At 37.3% G+C, this 7,500-nt stretch overlaps 1 protein-coding gene across 5 annotated transcripts in view; it reads right to left on the bottom strand.

Moving 5' to 3' along the window:
* The window catches only part of LOC144971586 (allene oxide synthase-lipoxygenase protein-like), a gene marked incomplete at its 3' end in the record, with an annotated part of 145,744 nt that overhangs the window by 68,288 nt on the left and 69,956 nt on the right, over positions 1–7,500 (bottom strand).

Below are 7,500 nucleotides of genomic sequence, written 5' to 3'. Positions count from 1 at the left end.
TTCCTCCAAATAATTCTCATGTTATAAATCATAATATTAACCTCACCTAACCTAACCATAGGAAAAAGGTCACATTCGTTTTGACGTAATCATCAATTTTCTCAATCTGATTTCTTTTCTCAAATCACAAAATTTAAAGAATATATTTTGTTATAGTTACAAAAACTTGACACCGTGTTGTAGAGCTCACTTTGCAGACAAATATTACGTATTGGTGATCGTAAAATTTTGGGTAAAATTCAGAAAATATGTGGTAAGAGGGGGATTTTATAAATAGATAACGGAACCAAAATTAAAAAAAAAAAAGAGAGAAAGAACACGAAGTATGCAGGTATGCTACAAGATTAAGTCAGTAGTTTATAGATAGTATGCAGATGACGTGACTCAGGCCTTTGTTATTGTTTTTGCCATCCGCGTTTGTGAGTTGTTCTCACTAAACTGTATTAACCAGACTATAAAAGTTCATGGTTACACATAGTTTGTGTGTTGGTCCGTTATACTTCCGGATGGCAATGTTGTGAACTCCTTGGCCAAGCGCATTCTATCTATATATATATATATATATATATATATATATGATAGTATGCAGATGACGTCTCTCAAGCCTTTGTTATTATATTTTGCCTCCGCGTTTGTGAGTGATTCTCACTAAACTGTATCAAACACACTATAAAAGTTCATGGTTACACGCAGTTTTGTGTGTTGGTCCGCTATACTTCCGGATGGCAATGTTATGAGCTTCTTAGCCAAGTGCATACTATCTATACGTTGTACACCTAAATAAGCGATTGTAATACAAGCGTTATCAACTAAGCACATACGGTAACAACATGTGGCTAGAGCATTTGAGTAAAGATAATAATATTTACTTTATGAATATAAGTCTCCCCATTCTTTCATTACTACTTGATGTGAAGGAACAATTCTTCGATAATGTTCTACAAATGCCTGCTGCGTTTTTCTGTTTACATATTTATCTTGAAGGTGTTATTATTTTTTGTTTTGTTTTTTTATATTATTTTATTCCCCGTGCTGTTGTTAACTGTTAGGAATGAACTCTTGCTCAACTGCTGCTCCTATTCAAACATAATTTGATGTATCCACGTTCGTTGCTGAATTTTCCTTGGGAATTATTGCTGAGCCCCTTTGGAATTATTTCCGTTTCTTAATCACAGTGAAAATTTGGAATAAGAACAACAACAACAACAACAACAACAACAACAACAACAACAACAACAACGATAACAACAGCAATAACAATTAATAATTATGATGATGATTATAATAACAATGATGATGGTGATGATGATGATGATGATGATGATTGATGATGATGATATGATGATAATGTGATGATAATTATCATCTTAATCATCATCATCATCATCATCATCATCATCATCATCATCATCTTCATCCTCATCATCATAAGCACTATCATCATCATCATCATCATCATCATCATCATCATCATCATCATCATCATCATCATCATCATCATCATCATCATAACCATCATCATCATCATCATCATCATCATCATCATCATCATCATCATCATCATCATCATCAACATGTGATCATATTATAAAAGACGGTTTCTGCTAAATAATTCCTGCCTGGTTGTTGTACACTTGACATGATTCTTACAACACAACTGGACGTTGTCCCTAATTAAATTTCACGGTCAAGAGGTAATTGAATACCAATGGTATAGCCTATAATATGCTTCTCTTATATTAATAAGCTTGCATCTGCCATACTCGGCTTCATATAACACTTCCCACACGTTAACGATAAATAAGCTTACATTAAACGGGGTAGGAGGAGGAGGAGGAGGAAGATAAGGAGGAGAAAGAGGGAGGTGGTGTTGGTGGAATAGAATGATAATTAAGAAGAGGAAAAAGATAAATAAATAACGAGGAGAACAAGAAGAAGAAGAAGAAGAAGAAGAAGAAGAAGAAGAAGAAGGAGGAGGAGGAGGAGGAGGAGGAGGGAGGAGGAGGAAGAGGAAGTGGAATAGGAATATATGTAGAGAAGGTGGAGAAAGAGTGGAGGAGGAGAAGAAGAAGAAAAAGAAGAAGGAAGAGGCGGAGTAGGAGGAGGGAGGGAATATAAGTAGATATGGAGGAGAAAGAAGTGGAGGAGGAGGGGGGGGAGAAGAAGAAGAAGAAGAAGAAGAAGAAGAAGAAGAAGAAGAAGAAGAAGAAGAAGGAAGAGAAGAAGAAGAAGAAAGAAGAAGAAGAAGAAGAAGAAGAAGAAGAAGAAGAAGAAGAAGAAGAAGAAGAGAAGAAGAAGAAGAAGAAGAAGAAGAAGAAGAAGAGAGAAGAAGAAGAAGAAGAGAAGAAGAAGAAGAAGAAGAAGAGAGAAGAAGAAGAGAAGAGAAGAAGAAGAAGAAGAAGAAGAAGAGAGAAGAAGAAGAAGAAGAAGAAGAAGAAGAGAAGAAGAAGAAGAAGAAGAAGAAGAAGAAGAGGAGGAGAAGAATAGAAAAGTGGAGGAGGAGGAGGAGGAGGAGGAGGAGGAGGGGGAGAAGAGAAAGGAGTGGATGGGGAGGAGGATGAAATGGAGGTTTTGGAGAAAAACGAAGAGGAGGAACATAATATAATGACGAGAACAAGACATCTCGTGCTGATCGCTTGTGCAGGAATGAGTCGGGTGTGTGGCATGAGATTAATTTTTTATCAAAGGGGAAACAGGAAAATTATTAGCAACTCTTCTCCCCAACATTCATGTTAACTTATTCGACAATTATTATCTACTTCGAAGTTTAAATCTTTTCCTGTTCTTTCGTCGTAGTAAAATTGTAATGCTAAGGCGTATCGTATGTTACGACTACAGAGCCTTGTGCTAACTGTACTCAAGTTACATGAAGTTAATTTTGGAATTTTTGAGAAAACTGAGGTTTAAGTTTGGTCTAGAGGTATGTGGTCTAGAGGTATGCGATCCAGAAGTATGGCACTCTCACTGGAAAGTCCAGGGTTCGAGTCCCGCGCTGAGTGGTGCATAGCTGAGTCTTTGGGAAAGTTTCTTTCTCACTTTCTCTCACCGTAGTCAGGTGTAAAATGGGTACTTGGCTGATAACAGCGTTGTCTCTGTCGGAAAAAAATTGTAATGTCGCCTAACAGGCGTCATGTTTCTTCCTATATGTTAATTGTTGCTGTTGGATATGAATTCCATGTAAAGTGCTTTGAGTACGGTTAGTGAAAGTTGCGCTATATATACATGCTCAAGTTAGAAAACATTGGAGGTCGCGATAGCTCAGTTGGTAGAGCACTCGCTTCACAGTCAAAAGGACCGAGATCGACCCCGGGTGCAGTCGAGATTGTTTCCTACCCCCTATCCACCCAGCAGAGATTGGGTAGCTGGGTCTGTAAGATCTAGCAGAAAGTACTTTGCGATAGAATAGCGTCCTATCTAAAACAATTGCTATTGTCCATTTCACGCTACAGAAACCGAGATAAACTCCAGCTTCATCGGTCTAATGGTTCTGAAGGACTAACTTTTTTATACAAAAAAGCGCTTGTAAAGCGCTTTGAGCACATTTAGTGGATATTGCTCTATATAAAGCTCAATTTTGTTTTCAATACAAAAATTAAAATTATAGCATTGAAAGAGGGGGCAAAGATTATGTTTATCGTGAAAATAATTTGTGAGTGAAAGAAAGTGATGATGCTGAAGGGAGTAAATCTGACTCAAGAATAAGGGAACAACACAAAATAGACGACGTTTCGGCCTTTGGCCTTTTTCAAGTAAACACAAAATACATATATATTTATATTTGATTGTCATAATACCATAGGCGAAAATTTGTGAATGTGTGTGTGTGTGTGTGTGTGTGTGTGTGTGTGTGTGCAGTGGAAGAGAGAGAGAAAGAGAGAGAGAGAGAGAGAGAGAGATCCATAGATAGAGAGAGAGAGAGAGAGAGAGAGAGAGAGAATGAGATGACGTAATGATATCAAAACTATTATATATATATATATATATATATATTATATATATATATATATATATCTCAAGAATAAGGTATGGGGATGGGGGGGGGGGGGGGGGGGGGGCTTATTGAAGAATACTAGACAGCAATAGTGTTATTAGTGGTCCCGTACCTCCGCTGTGAAGATATATTTTTAAAAAAAGGAGAGAGAGAGAGAGAGAGAGAGAGAGAGAGAGAGAGAGAGAGAGAGAGAGAGAGAGAGAGAGAGAGAGAGAGAGAGAGAGAGAGAGAGAGAGGGAGACAGAGACAGAGAGAATGAAATTGACTCATTTAGGCACCTCTATATATTGATTATGCTGATCAGCTGAAATATCCTGAAAATGTGACTTAAGTATTTTAGTCATGGGGTTTTCAATTGTTGGTTTGGCCTTAACATCCTGGAGATGTTAAACTTGTATACGCCTCACGCCCACGTTCAGTGAAAAAATTTACTTTGATGTTACAACTTTCAATCATTGCCTATCATAGAATCCAATGAATGAGATACAGCCGTTCTCGAGACACAACATCCGCAACAACAACAACAACAACAACAACAAAAAACAAAACAAAAAAAAAAAGAGGAAAGAAAACCATTGGGGATTTTATTTCCTTGATTATTTTGATCACTCAAAAATATGTGTGTGTGTGTGTGTGTGAGTGTATGTGTGTGAGTGTAGGTGTGTGTGTGTGACTATGTTTGTGTATGGTGGTTGACGGTACGAGCTTTAAATACAATATCTAAAGGTAAGTTGTTATTTGGCTTCATAGAACTCTGCCTAATAACTCTGTCTAATAAAAACTGATAAACGAACAAATCCATGGACTTGATTTACCATTATTGTAATGGACAATATTTCGAGTTAGTTTGAGAGTATTTCAATCACATCAATGAGCCCCATAACAATTTGGGTTATCAGACTTGCTTATAGATACACGTCGCCGTAGAACTAAGCATTCCATTTATTTATTTTATCGTGATCTATAAAATGATTTATGTCTTATTTTAACTGCGTCGTAAACGCAATGTATTGTTGTTACCTACGTCTAAATTTTAATACTCCGTGCAAAATTAATAGGGAATGAGATTAACGGAAGAGTAGCGTCCCTTGATTGGACGTCACCCATAGTCTGTGACGTCACCGGTGGAAAAGTTATTAGAGAGAGAACGTCATGTTGGTTGTGCGCATGCGTCTCTCGTCCTCGCGGAATCAAGGGACGCTACTCTTCCGCTAATCTCATTCACTATAGGGTAAAACATGAACAGTCAGACCATAGATTTAGACATTTCAAGAAACGATCGGAAGCCAACCAACTACGGGCGCTGACTTTTATTGTTGTTTACAATCAGATAGCAGTGGTCTTTTGAATCTATAAGCCCTGCCCTATAGATCCTGAATTTAACCCTGTTTCTAGAGCGTTAAACGGACAGTAACAATTGTTTGTTCCCCATTGGGTAGGACGCTAGTCTATCGCAAAGGTAATTTCCGCCAGATCTAAGAAGACCTAGCTACCCACTCACTGCTAGTTGGATAAGGGATCAGAGAAGATCTCGACTGCACCCGGGACCGAACCGGTCTGTTTGCCTGTGAAACGAGTGTCCTACTGACTGAACTATCGGAAAATCGACAAGTAAGTAGACCTACGTTTTTAAATATATTTCATTTGTATTCAAATTGCGCTTATGTACGCTACAAACTTTGCTGTAACTGCTCATTGGTGTACAGCAAATTCTTTTTAATCATCAACAAAGGAAAAACTGGAATAATCAAAGCTTTAGCCGCAGTGTAGCGCCGCAAAGTAAGCTGGGGGAAGTGACCTGCTCAAGGTCACGCAACGCAGCCAGCAATCCTTCAAATAATTTTGCTACCAGTTTTAAAAGTGCGTATTGACCTACCTTTCCAACAAAGCGACACAAAAACTCAAAATCAGGAACTTGAGTTGCTTCATTCAAATCAAATGTAGAACAAAATATCCACGGTTGACTGACCCTACCGTTCCAACCTTATGTTTTAGTATTCGTATCAAGCCTATTAAAAATGAAAAAAAAGCCCACAAAAAAAAAAAGAAATTCATATAGAAGTTTACAACCGTATAAAAGTTGAATCGTAACAACATTGCAATCTAATTAATATACCGTAGCGTGAAAAAAAATCGTATTTAAAAATGTGGCCAAAAAACTCTTCCTTCAAATATCGATCGATTTTAATGACCCTCGTCTTGGCAACAACAAAAAAAAAACAACCTCAAACCTGGGACTTCGCGAAGTCCAAGGTTTGAGGTTGTTTTATTTGTCGTTGCCAAGACGAGGGTTATTAAAATCGATCGATATTTGAAGGAAGAGTTTTCTGGCCACATTTTTAAATACGAGCTTTTCCACAGTACCGCATTTAGGTAGTTAAAGCCAAACTCGATTCATACATCACGACCCAGTAGTAAAAGAAAATACCCAATAATAAAAATACGGCAAGTGAATTGGACTAATATTTTGCCAAGGGTGCGGTTTATTGCTACAGAATGTCTTTCGAATAAAAAAAAGACACTGTCGACATCATTAGAACTAAGTAAGTGATAATATCTATAATGAAAAACTTAAAATATGGATTTGATTGATGAAAGGTAGATCAAAAAGAGAGTATTTAAGGACTCAACAATGAGGAACTCAGTGCGGGACTCAAACCCATGAACTCCCAATCCGAAGGCGAGTGTCTTACCACTAGACCACAAAGCTGTACATCCAAGATAGGACGACAGCGTGGCTGGCTTAGCAGTATGGTCTTTGCTTGGTACCTGAACGGTACCAGGTTCGACTGCCTGTGGCGCTGTGTGGGCTTGATTAACTCACTCAACCCTAACACCGAAAATATCCGTAGTTTACCCGGGTCACATTTACCCCATCCCTATTAATTACACTTTTTCTGAGACAAATTATAGGCATATTGCCAAAACTAATGTTTTTCATTTCTACACGTTAATGATAGTTGAATAAAACTATCTATACCCATGCTCATTTCTTCCAATTTTGAAATGTAGCCAACAATCTCTAGGATTGAGTGAGTTAAGCATTCCCGTTTCTAGCTTGTATTGCGGCTTACGCCTAGGTCATTCCAGTCTTCCCTTGGGATAGGATCTGAAGACAAATTCCAACGGTGATGAATCAGGGGATTATATTGTCTATTAAGATACGAACCTTTACAGTTGACTAATTGAGTTCCACCTGTGTTTTATAGCAGTTCTTAAATGAGTTTTATGAAACTCTTTTTTAACTTACTAACTTCCTAATGAGTTGATTGTTTATTTGTCTCGAAAAAAATAAATCATATCGTGTTGTTTGTTTGGTTTGTTTTTTTCAATTGGTTTATTTTTTATTGTTTTCTTACGGTTTTTTTTTTTTTTTGGTTAATTTTGGCTGTTGTTTTTGTATTTGTTTTCCTTTTTGCATGTTTGTTTCCTTCTGTTTTTTTTTTTTTTTTTTGGTTTTTTTTTTGGGGGGGGGGGGTCGAGTTGTTTTTTTGTTTTGTTTTTTTTGA

The sequence above is a fragment of the Berghia stephanieae genome, chromosome 4 (assembly GCF_034508935.2).
Source record: "Berghia stephanieae isolate SIO BIC M18660-M18661 chromosome 4, UCSD_Bste_1.3, whole genome shotgun sequence".
NCBI lineage: Eukaryota > Metazoa > Mollusca > Gastropoda > Nudibranchia > Aeolidiidae > Berghia > Berghia stephanieae.
The sequence above is the reverse complement of the archived record's forward strand: the minus strand, read 5'-3'. Positions and strand labels throughout refer to the sequence as shown.